Raw genomic sequence first — 23,225 nt, forward strand, 5'->3', positions numbered from 1 at the left:
TGCTTCAAGCATGATAGAGATCATGGACATTACTTCAGGGCTGCATCATGTGGCACTCCAGGAAGCAGTAAAACAATTAGGATGCAAATATTGTCAGCATTTCATTATGCTGTTGCTGGAGATTCATGCCTGCACCGATATGCTGTGTTCCAAACCAAAAAGGCTTCTCCTATAAATTTGATTCACCGATTCCAAGGAGCCATTTCAGAAGCCTGCTCCCAATGTTGTTGGTAATAGAAAAATAAATGCAGAGTAAATAGAATTTCACAGCAGTGAGACTCACTGGGAAATCATCTTTAATACATTAGAAGTAGCTTCTTTCAGAAGCAGCAAGTTGTTAAAGGGAAAAGGGAGAGAAAAGGCCCATTTTAGCTTGCATCTAACTTGATATCTGTTTCTTTTTGGTCCTTTGTTTTGACTTAACAGTTTAAGTAGCATCAGACCTTGTTCCTCCAAAGTGGTTGAGGATGTCTGCTTTAAAGGTTGCACCCTTAGAAATCCCCTCTAAACATTATTCTTAATCAGCTTTTGGAAATAATAACATTAAACCAACAGAGTTGAATTGAAATCTATATAATGATAATATCAATATTACATTAATTAATCTATACCATTAATGACATTGCATTTCCAGCCAATCATTTTATTTCTCCAGTGTTCACATACTGGTCAAGTCTGAATAGGTGCATTGTACCTCAGAAAGCATTGACAACTGTCATTATCATCAATTGGTCCTCCAATGGATGACCCTGTGAACTGCTGCTATTGAAAAATGATGACTTCAAGGTGATACTCTATGCTGAATAAGATCCATCTCTGGGGTTTCATCAAAGATGGCTTATTCATATGTGCAGCTCCTAAGAAGAGACCTGCTGCATGTACAGCTCATGTAGTCCAGCATTCTGGTCTCAGAGTAGCCAACCAAATGCTTATGTTTCCAAAAGCAGGAATGGAAGGTAGCAACACTCTCTTCACTTGTGATTCCCACCAACTGACATCCTGCCTCCAGCATCACTACTGGACAAATGCTAAGTTATAGAATGAAAACTAATGTGCACACAGAACCAGCTACTATAATTCAGCAAAGGAGATCCACCTGTGCAGTGCTGATGAACACCTGGATGTGCATTTTTGGCAGAGAAGGCCCATAGTCCAGTGGTAGAGCACCGGCTTTGCATGACGATGGTCCCAGGTGCAATCACTGGCATCTCCAGGTAGGGCTGAGACATTTCCCTTTCTGAAATCTTTGAGAGTCACTGCCAATCAATGTAACAAATACTGAGCTATATGGATCATGGATGCTCCTTCTGTGTCATGACCTCAACATACAACAGTGACCCAGACATGGACAGAGAGGCTGTTGGACAGGTGTGCTGAGTGAAGAGGCACTGGGACCAAGCCCTACCATTGAACCTCCCCCCAACCCCCCCCCACTTGGGAGCTCTTGAGACTCCCAAGCCTGGAAACTGCAACCCTCAAGGGCCTAACTCTCAGAGAGAAGGAAGTGTTAATCTTCAAGACAAGTGACTATGTACACACTGTAAAGCACATTCAAAGCACAGTTACATCTGGGCACTAGTTTATTAAGGGGCTGCTGGGAATTGTAACTCTCTGAGGGGTAAACTACAGCACCAAGAATTATTTGAGGGAAAGTGTGATTTGGAAGTGGTTGAAAGGTGTATCATGTATGCAATCAAATATGCTTCATTTCTCAAGGGAATGGGGACCGAGAAAGTCGGACAGGCGCAGGGAGCATGAAAGGAGTCAGGTGAGATGGCTTCCTTGACTCTGTCCAAGGTCCTGAAAGATCTGCTTCAAACTGCGCTTGCTGGTATGTGGGATTCTTGTTCCTACTTGTGCCACTCATCAGACCTGCAGTCTCCTGCTTGTGGGATTCACTACACCAGAACTGGACATCCTGTACTTTGCTTCTTCTTCTTCTTTTGTTCCTGAACTGCTAATAAAGCAACAGATCTGTCTGGAAAGGGAAGCAGATTCAGCCCATTGATCAGGACAACACTTGCGTACCTAATTCCTCCCTTCTTTTTCTGGTCTTCTGTCCTCTAGTGATTGCTCAGGTAGAGTTATTTATCATCTTGCTTCCACAGGCACCACATCATCAGAGTGATGTAGCTCTTGTGATTTAATAGCCATTTTAGGGAGTCTGGCAGACTGCATCCCAGAAGGAGCAGGAAATGCATTCCATCAAGCTGTTTGACAATGGAGCTGGGATGTAACAAATGAACAAAACTCATTTGGCATGAAACTGATTTGGCTGGAGAAGCAAGTCTTCACCTCTGTGATGAGACAGCAAAATGTGTCCACTACCCTTTCCACAGGTAATGCACTTGGGAGGCAAAGAGTGATGGGATGAATGCAAGACTAACAGTGCAATCCTATGCATGCCTGGGTTCAACAGGACTTACTCCCAGATAAGAATGGATGGGATTGCAGTCAAGGTTAACTCAGGTGTCATCTACACTATAAATTTAAAGTAATATCACCTCAATTTAATGGCTTCCCCCAAAGAATCCTTAAAATTGTAGTTTGTTGAGGGTGCTGAGAGGTGTTAGGAGATCCCTGTGCTTCTCACAGATCTACATTTCCCAGAGTTCCCTACAAAGAGGGATTGACTTTTAAACCACTATGCAGACTAGCTCTAAGAGGTGACTAGGTGTCTCTTTGGGAGAAGCTATGGTGGCATGATACTGCTTTAAATGCATAGTGCTGAGGGGGCCTCATATGGAGAGCGACAGAACTTGGTAAAGCAGTTGAAAGGGAAATATGCTTCTAAGTGCTAAATTAAGCACGCATAATTAAAAAACACAATAAAACAATTCCATCAAGATATTAACATATAAGCAGCCATAATTGAAACATGCAATAAAAACAATGCAGCAACTGAAACAGGTGACGTGTCAAGAGATAAAGGGGATGCCTGTATAAATCAGGTGTAGCTGGATATCATATTTTCTTTCTTTCTTTTTTGAATATATCTTCTATACTGTGGTTGTGAAAATGCAGGACTAAGGGCTCATCCAAACTTTGCTTGTCCTGCACCTAGAAAGCATGGGTATGAGAGGTTTTCTGCTTGTCCTATGATTTGCCCAGCTGATTTCTCCTGGAAAACCTGCTCTTGACCACTGAAATGAGCAAATGTCAGTCCACTGAAAACCTGATTGACATTTGCTTTGGTTCAGCAGTAATGAGGTGGTTTTCTAGGGGGAAAGTGGTGGGACTAGCAAAAGTGTGGATGACCTTAACTCTTGGCTCTGTTACTTGTGACAGTTCTGAAATGCCACTATAGAGGAAAAAGCACCTTTTTGAATTACTGGTCGGGGCTACTTACCAGTCACTTGTATCTGTTTCTCTCTCTCACCCTGCAGACTTCTTTCACAAATAATGGAGTAGGAAAAAGACAAATCAGCTGCCATTTGTCATTAGCTCCTTACTTAATAACTTCTGAACCTGTCCAGTTACAGAAGTGACAATCCAGCATAGAACACATTGCTCTTCCTATTCCCAAGAGGGGCAACATGGCTGTGGGAAGGAGCCACAGCATGATATTCTTCCATATGATCTCAGACTCATAACCCTGAGCAGCATGGGAAGGAGTTTGCCATGCTGCAGTGTCTCTGAGATCACCAAATGTAGCAGGGATTGTCAACCTTTCTGGGCCAGTGGGCACATTTTGAATTTTGAGGAAGTGCCATTAGCACCAGTTCCAAAATGGCTGCCACTGGAACAACACAGAAATGGGCGCTGCACGTGAAAGAGCAGAAAAAGAGACAATGCCCCCAATTGGTGCAAGTATCCATCATTTGGGGAAGATGAGGAACCTACGCCAGCCACTACTGCACTTGGTCGCAGAGAAAACTCCTTTTATCTCTCCTCTGTTCAGCATGAGATGCATCGGCATCCTGACATCCAGTGAAATGTGGGTGTGTTTAAGGGGGCAATTCAATTTAAGAGGTGCCAAGGCAGCATGGACACAAACCAACCAAGAAGAACAAGCAGTCTCCTGTGGCTGTGGATTGTGAGGGGATCTTTACCATAACCCAGGTGGTAATGGTGGGTGCAGTGACACCCATGGGTGCTGCAGTGCCAACCCTTAAAATACAGTGCTGGAAAAGCCCCTAATTGACTTGTTAGCTACAGGAGAAGCAAGTGGCCATGTGTGTTTTATTAAGCGGAATGCTGTTTTCTCTGCTAAATTGCTTAGTTTGGCAGCGGAAATTAGTTCTACTGCTGCCTTTAAAGAACCATTGGGCAGATTAGCTGTGTTGATCTCCTGTATTCTGTCTCCATGATATTCCTTTGAAATAAATTTTCATTCGTAAAGTCATTCATCAAGGTGGGCGGGCTTTGTAGAAAAAGGGCGCAGCACTGTCAGTCACTGCGACTCATTTCCAAAGTTGCTTGCGAAGTCATCTTATATCCTGTTGCACAGAGAAGACAATGCTGTGGAAATGAAAAATGAGTTTGTGTAAAAAGTTATCTTCCCTCAAAGAGACTACGGAAATAGCATTTCACAGCAGGGTTTATTACTTTCCCTTAAGATATATAGACATGTGTTATCAGTTTAATGCAGCGATTGGACTCAGCCTCATGGAGCAATAACATCGCTTTCAAAGTCAAAGGAAGAGTTTAGCTGGCTTTTATGAAATTGCTTGCAGACTGACCCTGCATGTGTTTACTTGGGAGTAAGTATCATTTAGTTCAATGGGGCTGACTGTCAATTAAGCATGCACACAATTAAACCCTCTTTTATAAGCTGGGATTTGTGTTCTGTGAACCTCTAGTCTTATTAATAGCTTTGAGGGTCATGTTTCTTGCTAATTTCTAGACCCCCAAATTATGACTGAAACAGGTATTTCTCTCTCTCTCTCTCTTTTTAATATCAACTGCCATTTTCTCTCTCCAGTGAAATGCTAAGGTATTCTAAATGCAAATACCAAAAGGAAGAAATAAGATGCATTGCATCTCATGTGGTAGGCATTATAAACTAGTCATACTTTGTGTATGGAGGTTATTTAAGTAAAAGATAACATGTCATCTGCTAGCAGGCAAATAATTTAAAAAAAATAATCATGAGAATTTCTTGCATTGGAGAATTTTTTTTAAAAGACACTAGAGAAATGTTAAGGCACCAGGGACTTAACAGGGTTTAAAACTGATTCTTCAGGAATTCTTTTCAATACCATTTGTCTTCGACATGCTTCATAGAACAGGGGGGAGATTTAGCCACTCTTTTGATTGCCCTTGATAAACAGCTGTTGCCTTCCCTATGTTGTTGAAATATAGATGGGAAAATATTTGGGGCAGGGAACTAATTTTTCTGCCATCATATAACCTTGTAAAGGGCCCTATACATTGATGGTAATAAATGAATGAATAATAATAATAATGGTTAACATTTAGCTAACATTTTTAAACATACAAAGTGTTTCACATGCATTTTCTAGCTGTAATCTTCACCACAACAGGGTATTATTGCCCCCAATTTGCAGATAGAAAGACTGAGGTAGGGAGGTACTGACTTGCCTAAGGCCACCTAGTAAGTTAATGCTGTGCTAGAGGTGAGATATAAAACAGACCAAGATGAATGACTTAGTGTCAAAGTATAATGCACTGTGGAGTTTTCAAATGAGCAATCCTGTAGGGAAATCCAAGATGGCACAGCTGGATAATAGGACTGCACCATAATAGCTATGGGTCAGGCTGTCTATATACCACCTCCAGAATCAGAGGCAGCATGCATTGAGTATTAGTCACTGTGGATTGTGAGTAGAAAGGACTCTTGCCTTCAAATTGTACTTATGGGTTTCTGCTTGGCCAGAAGCAGCTCACTAGACGGGGCAGAGCTGCTGCACGAATTTCCTGGCAGACTGGTCACTGCTGCTTGCTGGAAGGAAAGGGGAAGGCTATGCAGCAAGGTGGTTGGTGCAGTGCAAACGTGCTTGCAGAGCCAATCGACCACTCCTGACAGTACACTTCCACTACATCAACCTCCCTGCTGCCTTGGCATGCCCTCTCTCCCTTCCAGTAAGCACCTGATAGATTATTAGTGTAGTGGCTCTACTCCATCTAGCCAGCCAATTTTGTGGCTGGCTGCGGTGGGAAACAGGATGTTGATTTAGATAAACCCTTGGTCTGATTCAGAAGGGCTCTTCTTGTGTTAGTTATTGGACACTGGATTCATTCCTCAGTCTCAAAGAGTGTGCAGTTTGCATTGCAGTGCTATAAAACCTGCCGAATCCCTAAACCCAAGCCACACATTTTTATTTGAAGGCAGTGAATCATAAATGTTGACTCCCAGTGAAACATCAGAGCCAAATTGAGCATCTCATTTCAGACCGTACAGAGGAACGGGGCTGCTTAAATATGCAGATTGATAAACATGAAAACAATCTTTCTATGTATACACCTTGAAATTGCTAATCTGCTGCTACAGGGCTGGCGCCTTGGAGAAATCGGAAATTATTAGAGGGCCAACGTTTATCTTGATCTGTCTATATTTAGTAAGCACAAGTCCTATAGGCATTCCACACTTCGCTGAGTACAAATTGCTACAGCTGTGGAAAATATGAAATAGATATATATTGCATGCAAAGCCAATCTAAATGCAGCATCCATCTGTTCCATAGACACAATATAAATGCACTTCTGCTTTGGTTCAAGGAAACTATTGGCTAGGCATGACATCACATAGCTTTGTTAAGATGACTTGTAGGTTTGTGGTAAAGTCACCATGCTAGGGATGGCGGAATCTGTCAGTTTCTATCTCACTCTCCCTATTTTTCCAAACTTAAGTTTGGTATGTCCAGTTTCCACATACTCTTGTGATTTATTTATGGTCAGTATGAACATTCAATCACATTTTTGTGTTTATTTCTCCTAATATAGGGGTAAGAACGTAAGAACATAAGAATAGCCTGCTAGATCAGTCCAATGACCCGTTTAATCCAGCATCCTGTTCTCATAGTGCCCAACCTGATGCCTATAGGAAGCCCACAAGCAGGACCTGAGAATTCATTTGTGTTCATTATTAAACTATATATGCCCTTTTGTCTGCATTTTTCACTGGTATGGATTTTTTATACAACCTGTGTAGTTGGAGAACTGTATTGCAAAAGTACAAATCTGAAAGGAGAGCTGTGTTTTGGTTCATGCATTGATTTAGGAAGCAGAATCCAAAGAGCTTCACATTAAAATGCAAACGAAGCAGATTCTAACACACACACACCGGCATTTTGTGCATAAGCAGTTTAACCAATATGCACTGATCCAGGAATCGATATCTGTATGCAGATGCAGGCTACTGTTAGTGGATTCTTAGATCAGTGGTAGAGCACATGCTTTACATGTAGAATGTTCCAGGTTCAATTTGCTGATATATTCAGTTAAGTGGACCAGGTAGCTAGTGATTGGAAGGACCTCTCTCTGAGACCTAGATGAGTCACTACTAGTCAGTGAAGGCAACACAGAAAAGTTGCCTGACTATAAGCCTGGTTCATATGTTCAGCTGTTAATCCACAATTCCACAATGATGCTCATTTGAGTCCTCATTTAAGCAGACTGTATGCTCTTCATGTGGTTGGGGTGATGCCTTTCTGGAACCAAAGCATGACACTCAATAACAAAAGCAGGCGGTGGGCTCAGTAATTTCCTGGTCTGCCTTTGAAGACAGTTTGGATATTTATCCTGGTCCAGAATACAGCTAGATCTAGAAATAAATAGTATCTTGCTAGTTGCCAGAAACTGCTGCATCTGTGTGCAGCTGCCCCATGTGGTGAATGGCTGAACTACATAGGTGGCAACTTCTCAATGAAGCTTCTTCAGGCTGTGCGTGGACTCCTCTCACCAAGACTGCCCATTGGATACTTTTGGGCAGAAAGGAGTCTAAAAGGGTTTCCTGCTCCAACTCAGTCCTGGCTGAGCAACATGGTCTTCCTGAGCTTTGGTTATTATTCAGTCCTGGTTTTTCTCCATGCTCCATTACTTTTTCTCCAGGTTGTGATTTGGTCCTGACTTTTGGCTTGTTCCTCAGCCCTGCCTCCTAAGCTTATCCTTCAACTTCAACTTGTTCTTCAGTCTTGACTTTTGGTTTACTTCACTCAACCCTGTATTCTGGTTTCTCCTCTTCAGTCCTTAGCAATGACTGGCCCCATGGCTCCTGTCTCCCTGCCTGTCTCTGCGTATGGCTCAGGCACAGTTCAAAGAACTGGTTTTAACACTTGGAGGACCTAAATGGTTTTGGATTAGGGTATATGAAGGGCCACTGATTCTCAAATAAACCTGCTCAATCAGAGGCCCAGTTCTTGTCCCACCCACCTTTTGAAGTGAACTGGCCACAGGGATATTTTGGTGGTGCTGCCTTATCAGCTCCCCCAGTGTCATGTCTGATGTTTTATTGGCTTTTCATTAGTTTATAAATGGGCTTTCAGATTGCTTTTTGCCATTTGCTGCTGGCCCCCAAAGCAGATGTTTCAGTTGAATAATTGCTTTGTTGCTGTCTAATTGTTTGGTTTTATATTATGGGCTTTTTAAATAGTATTACCTAAACACTCTCCAGTATGGGGCCTACTGGAGACCATGTTCTGAACCAAGCAATGCTAAATTTATGTTAACAGTAAGAGAATAAGGGAGTAAGTAAGTAATAAAAGATAATTAAAAAAGAACACATACAAAGGTTCTTTTGCTTCTTTCTTGCATTTAATTCCTCTGTTCCATATATTACACATCTCTCTACCACGTGTGCTGATCAATCCATAGTCCTTTATCCTTTTTCACTATCTCCATCCCCTTTGGGCTGTCTCTTTCTGATTGGCAAGCCCAATTATTGCCTTCCTGTTTAAGCCCAGTCAGCAATTTTAGTCTCCTGACACAGTACACCACGTCCTGTCTCCAAATCCTCACTTAGACACTTGTCACGCAGTCCTTCACAAAAACAAAACAAAACGAAGCAAAAAAACCACCTTGTGTCAATCACCTTTCTGTTTAAAACTCTTGCCCAGACATGCTATGTGTGTCTTGCTTTGCTAATGTTGCAAGTTCCCGTCTGCTTTTAGCTTATGATATGCTGTTAGCCTCCTGATTCCATGTTATTGTAAACTTGCACACTCTTGATTTCCTCTGAATCATAAAGCGATCGATCAACATGCATGAATATGCACATGCTGTTTTAGTCCTACCGTTCTGGTATGAGGAGGAATCCAAAACCACAGTACAGTGGTACCTTGGGTTACATACGCTTCAGGTTACATACTCTTCAGGTTACAGACTCCGCTAACCCAGAAATAGTGCTTCAGGTTAAGAACTTTGCTTCAGGATGAGAACAGAAATTGTGCTCCGGCGGTGCGGCAGCAGCAGGAGGCCCCATTAGCTAAAGTGGTGCTTCAGGTTAAGAACAGTTTCAGGTTAAGAATGGACCTCCAGAATGAATTAAGTATTTAACCCGAGGTACCACTGTAATAGTATCGGGAATGATATACAGGAGCCCATGTTTCGGCTCTGCTTTGGCTCCATCAGCACTGACAATCTCTTTTTGTTCTTGCTTGATTTTCTCCCTCAGCGCTCCCCCCGCCCCCCACATTTGATACATTTGCCCATAAGCAGTAATTGTAGCAAGGCTCAATTTTGGACACGTGCAGGAAGATGCGTTGCCAAAATTAAAAAAGGAAGCGAGTGATGTAGTGAAAGTAAAACGGAGACAAAATGGGTCCCATGATAAAAAAGGAAAAAAATTGCAAGAATACTGTCCATACAGATGAGCTTTCAGTACTCTTCTTCAGGGAAAATAAATTAAATTCAGGCTAATCAACACACGCCTTGGAGGAGGAGAAATGACTTCAGGGTTCCTGCAAGAATGATAAGCTCCATATGGTTCCTCTGCCCTTAAATCCAATCTATAAAAGCACATTCAGACTTCCAGATAGAATGAAAAGTTGTGGAGAGAAATACCACATGCAACACTTTGCACTAAATTCCCTTGAATTAGTTATCTCTCTTTTTTAAAATTTTCTGACAGTATTAATTTTCATATTTGTTGCTCAGATTCCTTTTCATGCGCATGTCCCACAGATGTTTCCTATAGGGCTGGTGGTGCTTCCACCATTGCAGACCCACATCATGTGTCAGCACAGAAGGGTCTCAGCAAAACGTTATGCAGCCTGGGATGTGGAGCCATGCATATCCCATTATAACGTCTCAATAGCCTTGGGAAATAGGGTGCCCCTTTCTTGTGATTCCTGGTAAAATGGGACCTGGGAATTACAGCATTGATGCCACTTGATACACAGCCAGTGGGGCGCTCTGTATGATGCTTGTCTTATCATATCTAAAGCAGGGCATTGTCTAAAGCAGGGCAGGAGAACCTCAGCTCCTATCGGCCCCAGCCAGCATGGTCAATAGTCAAGAATGATAAGAGTTCTGGTCTAGCAACACTTGGAGGACCACAGTTCCCCACTCCTGATCTAAAGGTACAGGTGCGCCTCCTTCTCCTGGAGATTTTTAAGCAGAGCTTGGATGGCCATCTGTCATGGATGCTTTAGCTGAGGCATGTACTGTGGGGTCCCAGGAAAAGGCATTTTCATTGCTGGCTCCTCATGTGTGGACCTTCCTCCTTCCTTACTGAGGTGCATCAGACCCCACATCCCAATCATTTTAGGCCACTAGCTAATACACAACTTTTCCAGCAAGTGATTGAAGGGCGAGGGACCTGACTGATGCAACTATCAGAAATAAGAACTGTGTTATATTTGCCTGTTGCAAATACATTCACTGCCTGTTATGAGTAGATAATTTACCTAAATAAATAAATAAAGTTGTAGGTGGGGCCTTTGATATTAAGACCGCACATGGTTGGCCAACTGCCACGACCTCATATAACTCAAGTTTACCTGCCTGAATTTTAAGTTCTTTGGGAGAGGCTTTTCTTTATGTCCCATAAATAGGTGAGGCATGTTGGACAGGGGCAAGAGAAAAGAAAGAAGAGTGTGGTGTTGTAGTTAGAATGTCATAGTAGAATCTGGGAGACCATGGTTTGAATCCCTACTTGGTGATGAAACTCTGGGGGTGGTATTGGGCCAGTCACTGCCTCTCAGGCTAACTGATCCCAAAGGGTTGCTTTGGGAATTAAAAGAGGTGGCGCAGAACCATGAACGCCACTTTGAGGTCCTTGGAGAAAAAGCTTGGATGCAAATGCAATTTTAAAAGAGGGGATTTTTTTGATTGCTGTTCTAAGGTTTAGGAGACCCCTTTCCAGAGATGCTCATTTAATTCCCCCTCAATAAATCACGGGTAGTCAATGTGGTGTCCTGGACTTTCCTTGAACCTGCTGGCATCTGCTTGTACTGGAAGGATGCAATTTCTGGCATATAAGAAGCCATACTTGGAGCCTGAGTTCACTATGAGTACATAGCAGCCATTACCAACCTCATGCCTTCTAGGTGTTGTGTGCAGCCATGAAGCTGCTGATGAGAGATTGCCTTACCTCATATGCCCACTTGACCTCTTCGCTCTGTGGAACTGGCATTGCTACAGGTGCCATATAATACTTGTAATACTCATTTCACATTTGTAAGAAATCCATCTTTTAGTGTGGCAGCACCCACAGTTTGGAACTCCCCGCCTTTTGACATCAGTCAGGCACCTGATTAGTCTTTTTTGAGCCTGCTTTAACATTTTTATTTAGGCAAGCCTATCCAGACATGTAGAGTGTTGACATGTGTTTTAATCCGATATTTAGGTTATCATTGACTTAAATATTTTTAAATGCATGAAATTGTTGTTTTGTCTGTTTTTTTCTTACTGATAATCTTAATTTTGTATTCTCTTTGTAAGCAGCTTTGTAGTTTCATTGCAATCAAGTGGTATCTAAATCTTGTGAAATAAACAAACAAACGGAAGCCCTAGCCCAAAATATCTGGAGGATGCCAGGTCAGTGAAGGCTACTTATATACTTGCTGGGTGGGATATAAATTTAAATAATGAATGAATAAACAGTGGTATCCAAGTGAAGAAATCTAGCTTGGATGTTTCCACTGAATTTGCTTGTTTAGTTGTGTAAAGTTGAAAGTCCTTGAGGAAAAAAAAGTTAGGATGAACTGAATGAATGTTGATGCTTGTGAACAGCTGATCAAGCAAAACCGAGTCAAATTCAAAAGTGCTTTCTCTGCCCAGTTTCAAAGACGCATTGTGAGACTGCAAGCCCCACTCACTCTAAGGTTATTGATTGAAATTATTCAGGTGAGGTGTTTGAATATCAGGCTCTGCAAGCTATCTTATTTAAAAGTGCTTATAGCCGCTTGCAAAGGGAACAGGCTGGGTTTTATAATAAACTGCTTAGAAGATGCAGACATGCTGAATTGCTGAATTAGTTTTGCTGAATGAAGAGCGAAGATGGTGCCAGATGTTCTGAGACCAACTACTAGCAAAGGCTGAGATGGGTTGGTATAAGGAAGCAAAACAGCTTGGCCAGGACCCAGGTGAGGGTATCACTTGCCAATTGTGGAAAGATACTGTGAAGTCATCAAAGTATTATTTGGATAATAGATGAAGAAGTGACAGCTACTATGCAACATGAAACTTGCGAGTTTCAGTAATAAATTTGCTTACACTCAGAGCTGGTGTGAAACATTATCTCAGAGTTTGGTTTTGAACAGGACATCGAGGAAACTATTTTTAAGATGACCAGAATGGATGTTAGAGTCTCTGCTAGCACATGAATATAGGATAGGATATGAAAATTAGGGAAGTTGGCTCAGTTTCAATCTTATCAACAGAATCAGATGGCATGTAATCTGTAATGACCTAATGGTGGTCTCATTATCTGTGCTTGACCAATAGAAATGTTCAAAACCTTGGTCTCCTGTTGTAATCTTTACATTGCATTTCTGTTCAAGGGAATCCAGTTCCTATAATAAATTCTCTTATTATGTCTGGTCTCTTGGTGTAGCTGGCCTTCTTGTCTGACAATCTAGAATCTAGCCTAACAGTTTTAAAGAGCTGTCTCCAATTAGCTATCTCAATTTCAGTAATCTCACACTTTCAGAGAGGTCACCCTAAATTAAAATCCTTCACATACTGGCACCCTTTGTTGAATAATAGCTAGCCTGTTCTTTAAAAAAAATAGAATACATTCAATCCACGACCATCATGCTTCCCTGAGTACATGTTTCTTTGCAAGATGCAACAACTGTCACTGGAAACTGTGCTAATTGGCATCTCCCTGTTGACATTTTGTCAACACAGTTGACTGTAAATTCAGAAAGGTATTTATCCTTCCTTTTATGAGGCAACTCACTTCATAAGGGTTAGAGAGGGGGAAAGAAAATGTCCTTTAAGACACAGTAATGTCTGGCCAAAATATAATTTGTTTGTCCTTAACATTTAAGCAAAAGCTTTTACAATATCAACTAAGAGCAGGTTCCTACAAATAAGGACACTGCTTGATTTCTCATCTCTTGAAGCTGCATTTGTGAATAAAAAAAGCTTTCTCTTTAAGTGCTATAAAAGATAATGAGGAATAGACTAATTCATGGAGGATAAGGCTAATCCTGATGGATACATTGTACCTCCACAGTTGGAGGCGGTATGATTCTGAGTACCAGTTGCTGGAAACCACAGGAGGTGAGAATGCTGTTGTGCTCAGATCCTGTCTGTGGGCTTTCAAAAGACATCTGTTTGGCAACTGTGAGAACAAGATGCTGGATTAGGAGAGTCGCTGGCCAGATCTATTAGGGCTCTTCTTATGTTCTTATCTCCATATACTCAGTCAGACATGCAAGTTGTCACCTGCTGACCTGTCAGTTGAGAACTGGCCTAGACAATGCATCTATATTTCCCATGGTGTTCTAATTTTCCAGTGGTTGGGGAAATGTAGAGGGAATCCTTGATGAAAGTCTGATAAAAGCTCCCCACATAACCTTTTATAAATAGTATTTGATGGAGTATCACAGAATACATGAGATGCATATTTCTTTAGGTCACCTGTATTTCAAACACCCCCTTTCTTCCCTGGCTGCATTGCTGATCATAGAATCATAGAATCATAGAGTTGGAAGAGACCACAAGGGCCATCGAGTCCAACCCCCTGCCAAGCAGGAAACACCATCAGAGCACTCCTGACCTATGGTTGTCAAGCCTCTGCTTAAAGATCTCCAAAGAAGGAGACTCCACCACACTCCTTGGCAGCAAATTCCACTGTCGAACAGCTCTTACTGTCAGGAAGTTCTTCCTAATGTTTAGGTGGAATCTTCTTTCTTGTAGTTTGGATCCATTGCTCCGTGTCCGCTTCTCTGGAGCAGCAGAAAACAACCTTTCTCCCTTCTGTATACGACATCCTTTTATATATTTGAACATGGCTATCATATCACCCCTTAACCTCCTCTTCTCCAGGCTAAACATGCCCAGCTCCCTTAGCCGTTCCTCATAAGGCATCGTTTCCAGGCCTTTGACCATTTTGGTTGCCCTCCTCTGGACACGTTCCAGTTTGTCAGTGTCCTTCTTGAACTGTGGTGCCCAGAACTGGACACAGTACTCCAGGTGAGGTCTGACCAGAGCAGAATACAGTGGCACTATTACTTCCCTTGATCTAGATGCTATACTCCTATTGATGCAGCCCAGAATTGCATTGGCTTTTTTAGCTGCCATGTCACACTGTTGGCTCATGTCAAGTTTGTGGTCAACCAAGACTCCTAGATCCTTTTCACATGTACTGCTCTCAAGCCAGGTGTCACCCATCTTGTATTTGTGCCTCTCATTTTTTTTTGCCCAAGTGCAATACTTTACATTTCTCCCTGTTAAAGTTCATCTTGTTTGTTTTGGCCCAGTTCTCTAATCTGTCAAGGTTGTTTTGAAGTGTGATCCTGTCCTCTGGGGTGTTAGCCACCCCTCCCAGTTTGGTGTCATCTGCAAATTTGATCAGGATGTCCTTGAGTCCATCATCCAAGTCGTTGATAAAGATGTTGAATAAGACCGGGCCCAAGACAGAACCCTGTGGCACCCCACTAGTCACTCTTCTCCAGGATGAAGAGGAACCATTGATGAGCACCCTTTGGGTTCGGGCAGTCAGCCAGTTACAAATCCACTGAGTGGTAGCATAGTCAAGACTGCATTTTACCAGCTTCTTTACAAGAATATCATGGGGCCCCTTGTCGAATGCCTTGCTGAAATCAAGGTAAGCTACATCCACTGCGTTCCCTTCATCTACCAGGCTTGTAATTCTGTCAAAAAATGAGATCAGGTTAGTCTAACATGACTTATTTTTCAGAAATCCATGCTGACTATTGGTGATCACAGCATTCCTTTCTAGGTGCTCACAGACTGTTTGCTTAATGATCTGCTCCAGAAAATTAGAGTTCACTGTTAATTCACCATTGCTATGGAACATGAGGAACATGGCTATCTAGAAATTGCTAGACTTCCATCATCACTGACCATTGACCATGCTGGTTGGGGTTGATGGGAGCTGGAGTTCAATAATATCTGGAGGGCCACAGCTTCTCCATTGCTGGCATAGTGAGTTTCCTAGAGAGATTGCTGGCAAAGGCAAGGAAAGTTATGCAGCGAGTTCAATGGGGATGGGAAATGTGTGATGAGCATGATAAATGCCATGTCTAATGTTTCGAGGAGTATATGGAAAAACACTGCTCTAAAAAGAATATGTTGATATGCATGGATTAAGTATGTAAAGTATAAGCGAAAATATAAATTAGAAATGGATATAAGATGTATTATCCAAAGAATGCAATGACAATATTCAAATTTGAATTAAAGGAAGTTGAGTCATGGTGGAGGGAAGTCACGGGCGGTGTATAGGGTTTATGTTTGTAGTGTAGATTGTATATGTTTGTTTGTTTTTTGGTCGATTTTGTATCAGTATTTGTTTATTTTACTTTTATTTTCTGTATCATTTATCAAGAAATAAATATTATTTTATTTTTTTAAAAAAGATAAATGTCATGTCTAGACTGTCTCTGAGTAATGTATATACATATGCAGCCCAGTTTTGTGATATAATAATAACCCAAAGAGAGCTGCCAAGTTTCAGGGTGGCCCATAGGAAACAATCACTGGGAATTAGTTGTCTCTGAACTTTGCTGTCAGAGCAGCTCATGCCCTAGTTGGTCCCTGCTAGGCCTATGGAGGAAACCATGCCATTGTGCTTCTTTATACAATGCAGCCAGGGGAGATTAACACAATTCAGGCAGGTTAGGAGTAGAGGAATCCATGGAGTGAGCATTTGCAGAACTTGATAATTTTTTACAAGTTCCTCTCCCCTACTCCAATAAAGCTCAAAGAAGACTTTAATTACTCGTCTGACATGCAACTTCCTAATAAAGTAGATTTACTGGGAACAGCATCAGTTCCGTTCCATGATCTTACATTGATTACATTTTCAGAGAGGAGATATGTAGATTAAAGACATTAACCTTCAGCCAGTCCTCTTTCCCGGTCATTTGCTATTAAGGGCCTTTTAAAAGAATGGAACCTCGCATGAAAAATAAACTGTGACTGAGGAGTAGAAGTTGAATAAAGAGAGCTATGTTATGGACTGTGCTGAGAAATTCAAGGTTAGGGGAGGAGCAAAACATACAGAATGAAGGCGTTGTCACTGTTTCTTGGAACATAAGACATTGCCTTAGACCAAGGCAGATTTCTGGTCCATCTATTTCTGTGCAGTCTACACTGACTGGCAGTAGCTCTCCAGAGTTTCAGATCATTCTTGTCCTACCTGGAGATGCCAGGGATTGAATCAGGGTTCTTCGAAAAAAGAATTGATTTTCCCCTTCCAGCGAGACACAAAAGTATCATGGAGCACAAAAGGCAGCAAGAGGACACAAAAAGCCAACTGCAACTGCTGCCGCTGCTAACCCTAAGGTCCCAGAGTAAGTCACATCTTTGGCCCTCCAGATATTGGTGAACTACAGCTCCCACCAGCCCTTGCATCAGGAATAATGGGAGTTATAGTTCAGCAACATCTGCAAGGACAAAGATTTATCACACCTGGGCTAGGAGTTTCAAGGGCTATTTGGGCAACCTTCAGTTGTTGTTGGAATGTAGCTCCCTTCAGCTCAAGCCAATGTGGTCCATGGGTAGGGATGATAGAAATTGTAGTCTACAGCATTTGGAGGGCCATAGGCAACTGAGACTGAAAACCTTTACACCATACACTGAGTTTCTGGAATGGATTGCTTTGCTTTATTATTTTGTTTTCATTCAATTGCTGCCAGCCACCTGATGCCAGGACAGAAAGTATGAGGCATAAATCTTCTAATAAATAGAAAGCAGTTCAATGCAATTTGAGCTTCAGGTAGCATCACGGCAAACAGGATGAGCTGTGCAATGACATGTTCCAATCTTCCCTGAGCCATAAACCCACATGTTAGTTTAAAACAAGCCTTCCCAGAATCAAGAACCTTGCTCACAATATGGGAATAATAATGCTTTGAAACACACTTCTTTCTTTTAAATTGATTTAATTTGTCAACCTTTTCCTCTGTCTGGTCACGACCTTGACAAAAATTGGACGAATGGCTTCAGAGTTATCCAGGGATGCAAATGACATTAAGTTGCTTCAGTGGACTTGTAAAATTGTGAGGTGTAATGTTGAGTTCAGTAAACCCAATCAGGAAGTGTATGAAACATATGAGCCATCTTTATATTCATTATTTTTGCTATCCTAATAGAATAATAGAAATGTAGAGTTGGATGGGACCCTGAGGATTATCAACATGTAAAGCACATGGCTCCCCCTCCCAAAATCTAGCTGCAATTTCCTGCACCCTTAACAAACTACAGTTCCCAGGATTCTTCAGGGGAAGTGTTGTTGTTGCTTAGTCGTTTAGTCGTGTCCGACTCTTCGTGACCCCATGGACCAGAGCACGCCAGGCACTCCTGTCTTCCACTGCCTCCTGCAGTTTCATCAGACTCATGTTGGTAGCTTCGAGAACACTATCCAACCATCTCATCCTTTGTCATCCCCTTCTCCTTGTGCCCTCAATCTTTCCCAACATCAGGGTCTTTTCCAGGGAGTCTTCTCTTCTCATGAAGTGGCCAGAGTATTGGAGCTTCAGCTTCAGGATCTGTCCTTCCAGTGAGCACTCAGGGCTGATTTCCTTTAGAATGGAGAGGTTTGATCTTCTTGCAGTCCATGGGACTCTCAAGAGTCTCCTCCAGCACCATAATTCAAAAGCATCAATTCAGGGGAAGCAACATGCTTTAAATGTATGGCATGAATGTACTCCATCTAAGAAGGCCCTTGGTGCTTTCCCCTATTTTTTAGTAAGGGCAAGGTGTACTCAGAGCTGGTCACGGTAATTCAGCCAAGGAGATCCATGTATGCAATCAATGTTGATGAAGATGAGTTGTTGACAGGGAAGAGGAGCAGAGCAGGTGCTCTGCATTCATAAGACCCCATGTTCAATCTCTGGCATCTCCAGGTAGTCTACTAAAGACTCCAGGCAGGGGAGTCATGGTCAATCAGTGTAGACCAGCTATCCACAACATGATGTCATCTAGATCATGTTGTAGATAGCTGGTCTATACTGACCAGATATTGTAAACTAGGAGTCAGCAAACTTCAGCCCTGTGAGATCTACTTTGTTTGCTTACTAGAACCCCAACTACAGTCAAAGGGAAAACGGATATAGTAAGAATCAAAGAACAGGGTGCCTCTAAGCACAGAAGCTAACAATTTGTTTTCAGTACGAGGACTGTACTGAGCTCACGCTATCCACAACAGGTTAGCATTCTTCACTTCATCCACCTAATTTAGGAGGGGAATGTGATTTTGTTGCTGCTATCAAAATACTGAGAACCTTTGCCGATCTAATGTAGATTTAGCCAGAGATCTACCAGTAGATTCTGATCTAGCTTCTGCTTACCCCTGGTGTAGACCAGTGTTTTTCAACCACTGTTCCGCGGCACACTAGTGTGCCGCGAGATGCTGCCTGGTGTGCCGCGAGATGTTGCCTGGAGGGAGGCGGGCGAGTTGGGCGGCGAGAGGTGGGGCGGCGGCGGCGAGGAGAGGCCTCCCAGCGCGGGGCTCTCGCCGTCTGCCTGCCTGGCTGCCTGCGAGCTCGGCGGGCAGCGCCTCCGTCCGCAGCGCCCGCCTCGCGGCTCTCATTCCCTGCCCCTGCCAAAGCTCACCCAGCCAAGCCGCGCTCTCCTTCCTGCCTCACTTTGCTGCCTCCTCCCCCACCACCCCCAAAGCTTGGAGGTTCCCCAGCAAGGGGGAGGGAAAAAAATTGAAACTTACACTTTTGTGCGTCCCTCCCGGCGTGACGCTGCGCGCTGACGTCACGGGGCTGTAATGGTGGTGTGCCTCGAGATTTTTTTAATCAAACAAGTGTGCCTTTGCCCAAAAAAGGTTGGGAAACACTGGTGTAGACAACAATTCCCATCATCCCTGACCGTTGGCCATGTTGGTTAGGGCAGATGTTAGAGTTGGAGTCCAAATAATCTGGAGGTCACACTGGCTGGAGAAGGATGGTATAGACTACAATGCGCTAGAAGGACCAATGGTTTGATTCATTATGCTTATGATACTTACAAGGTCCCTGCTGAACTTAATGCATGCATGGGAATAGACGTCTACAGCTATGCATATGCAAACATACTTGGGCCTCTGTTTGAATATGCAGAACTAGTTTTGTAAGGTATCCAAATGGAAGTTCATTAAATAAATTGTTGCTAGAACAATGACATTTGGATTTATGAATGGCTTCCGTATGGCATCCCCCTGGAATTGTTTGATTCTTTAAATAAAAAGTTTCTTTCCCTTGCAAGAAAAAAAAAAGAGTGTGTTCCAAAAGGAACTATCTTTTTAATTGCTGTTTCTCTCTCAAATGGCTTGATGCTGAATCTTTGATTTACTACCTTCATAAGTGTGGACAGCATGGGGAGTTTGCATTTTCATGTTTGTTCTACGGTTTTTATTAAATATGAATGTGATGTTGCCACAGAGGGGGGAAAGAGTTAAATCAGTGTAAATTTGTTGCACTTTTACTTAATTATGCATTGAGAAGAACCCATGATTAATCAAGTAATCTTAAAAGCAGCTTGTAGGCCAGTGGTATAATGAAATATATACTTTTGGGGTGGTGGAGAAATGAAGCCTAAATTCTACCCCCTGCCAGTAGTGGTGCCTTAATAATTAATAAATCTATCAAGATCAAATATGCCCCTCTACTGATTCTAGTCAAGAAGCTTCTTGAGTGGGGAATCATAACAGAAAATAAACCTCCCCCCCTTCATTTTTGCCACGGGTTTAGGTTTAAAAGCCAGCTCTTGCTTTTGACATGAATAAAGTCTAATTAAAGTTTTACCAAGAAAAAAATGCTTTTATGTGCAAGAAGTGAAAAAAAGAGAGACAATTCTTGGCCTCTTTGCCAGGAATAAGAAGGCAGAAAGGCAGAATATAACAAGGTCTGCCTAGCTGTAATGAGTCTTGTCAAAATGTCCATTTATTGTCTTCAATTAAAACTGTATGTAAATGTTGGCACGGAAAGGGCATAGATGGTTCACTTCCTGAAAGTTAATTTTGCAGGGCTTCTTCTTTAATTACTTATTGTCAAGACATTCTTCACCTAGTGAGTTGCTAGAGTTGCGTGAGGCAGCCTTTTGTGAATGATCATTGGTAATGTCCAGCTGGATTTGGCCACAGGTACATCAGTCCAGCAATCCAACACAATGTCAACCAGAGAAGAGAACAGGGAACTGGTACTCTAAGGAATTTCAAAGTGCCCAATGATTATGTGAAATGACCACCAGCTCAGTGGTAGAGCTTTGTCCATATAACGTCCGAAGTTCAATCCTTCACATCTTCAGGTAGGGCTCAGAAAAACTCTTTCCTGAAACCAAGAAGAGCTGTTGCTAGTCAGTGGGCTCATCCATGTTTCCTTTTGTGCCAGTGCAGGATTACCAAATAGGCAGAGTAGGCACCAGCCTATGGGTCCTATGCCTCTTACGGGCCCTGCAACAATGGATCAAAATAATATTGATGTGATCTTGGAAGAAAATTACATTCAACCTTTCTTAATTCAATGTTATCCCACTAGAGTGTGTGCATGAGAAACCTCTAGGTATTAAGCTTTCTGTGAGTTAATGTGTCATGAGTTCCCACTGACTCCAGTCTGCCTAAGGGCCTCCATAGAGTTAAATCCAGCATTGTTCTGTGCCACATCCAAATGCTGTTGGGTTTCCCCCCCCTTCCTGGCGCTTTCCCTGGGAAAACCAGCATTTTTTCCACTAAATTGGAGCAAAAGGCAATCAGGTTTCAATGGTAAAATACAGGTTTTCCTGGGGGAAGCACCAGGACCAAACACACACCTGTTCAGAGCCAGTTCCACAAAAGAAAGCCTGATGAAAAGTTTGGATGGAAGTCTGGAAGTTGTCAGCACTGGACATGATGAAACTGTGGTCTGACTCAATGTAAGGCAGCTTTCTACTTTCCTAAATCTCTTTAGAGAGGGACTGCTGCTTGGTAGTAGAACATCTGCTATGCATACAGAAGGTTCCAGGTTCAATCCCTGGCTTCTCTAGGTGGTGCTGTGAATCTCAATTGTCTGAAACCTTGGAGAACAACTCCCAATCAGTGTGGGCAATACGGAGCTAACTGGACTGGTGGCCTGATTCTGTGGAAGATAGCTTCCTTTGCTCCTATCCATTGTTAGGTTCCTGCACATAGGCAGAGTTGGACAAGTGGAAAGCTATTGGGGGAAAATCTGGACAAGTGCTTTTTTTAAAAAAAGAGAGTGAAGGGTGTGCAATCACACAGGCAGAGTGAGCAAAGGACAACTCTGTTGCAAAAGACAAGGCATGAGCTCTGGCACCCTGATCCACATCTTACTCATCATAATGATTAATCCAGCTTTGACGTGCAGAAAGATGAGGGGATTTTGCAAAGCGGTTGCAATAATTCATATGTCTTTGCCCTCTATGGCAAGCAGCCATGTTGTACATTAGCGGCAGCTTCCAGTAGCCAAAGATGGAATTAGATATGGTCTGAGTGTAAAATTATTATATCCTACATCTGTTTTCATTGATGAAGTTGGGAGCTCCATTGTGCAGAAACCTCGACTACAAGTGCAGTCTGTTACGTTATTAAAAAGCATTGCTTGCATGGCAATTAATAAATGTACCCAAGGAATGGGAAACTCTTTCCACCACTATTCATATTCCCTTCTGAGGGGTATTCTAAGAGCTGCATGCCAGTGATAGGCAGGGTCAGAGGAATAGTGGGTGAAGCTGTGAATGCCAATACCGCCTTTGCACATTGGGCTAGTTTCTACACCCCTCCCTCTATCCCTCATCCAGAGAAGAAGGAAGCATAGTCAGAGTTCAAGGACACATTCCAGCCAGGCAAAAACAATCAAGGAGGACTGGTGAGGTGTGTGGCATGTAGGTAGTTGCAAGGACCAGATAGAGATGGTTGGGGGGGGGGCTGCATGTCACTCCTGGGCCTGGTCATTGGCCATGTTGGTTGGCGGGGCAGGCAGGAGTTGCAGTTTAACAACATCTGGAGGACAGCTGTGTCCTACCAACATCTTGTTACCACTTCTTGCCTTCCAGCATCAGCCATGAAAGGCTGATACCTGACTGTACTCAATGGTAGGGCCGGCTCTGGCCCATATATATACATGCACACAGAGGCTCCTCCTCCTTTTCCCATCACTCAGAGATGGCAGGTACATAGACAGTGACAGATATGGCCTCCCTGATGGAGGCATCGGCCTTGTCAGGTATTTGTAGATGCTGGGCCCTGATCCCTCAAGCGTTCAGCAACTTTAAAAACCATTCTTTGAAGGCTGCCTCCTTCATTTTTAGCAATAGGCAGTTGTACACTGTGCCTTCCTGGACTATCTTTCCTGTGCTCCATTGGTCCAGTGTACATTAGCAAATCAGATGATTGATTTACTTCTTACAAGGTAAAATGACTGGATGTTGTCCAGGAAGAAGTGATTGATCTGAGGAATGACACAAGTCTCTCTCTCTCTCTCTCTCTCTCTCTCTCTCTCTCTCTCTCTCTGTGTGTGTGTGTGTGTGTTGTGGTAGAGTGAAGAATGTTCCAAGTACAAGCAAGGATTGTTTTTAAATAGTCAAACGGCAAAGAGCTTTTTCTTATGCGGTTATTTAATGATACTGGAGTGCTCTTTCGGGCGTTTGAAAAACAATACACTTTCAAGATTGTTGAGCAGATGAGGAAAAGAAAGGCAGGT

The sequence above is a fragment of the Podarcis vaucheri genome, assembly GCF_965113315.1.
Source record: "Podarcis vaucheri genome assembly, chromosome: Z".
NCBI classification, from domain to species: domain Eukaryota; kingdom Metazoa; phylum Chordata; class Lepidosauria; order Squamata; family Lacertidae; genus Podarcis; species Podarcis vaucheri.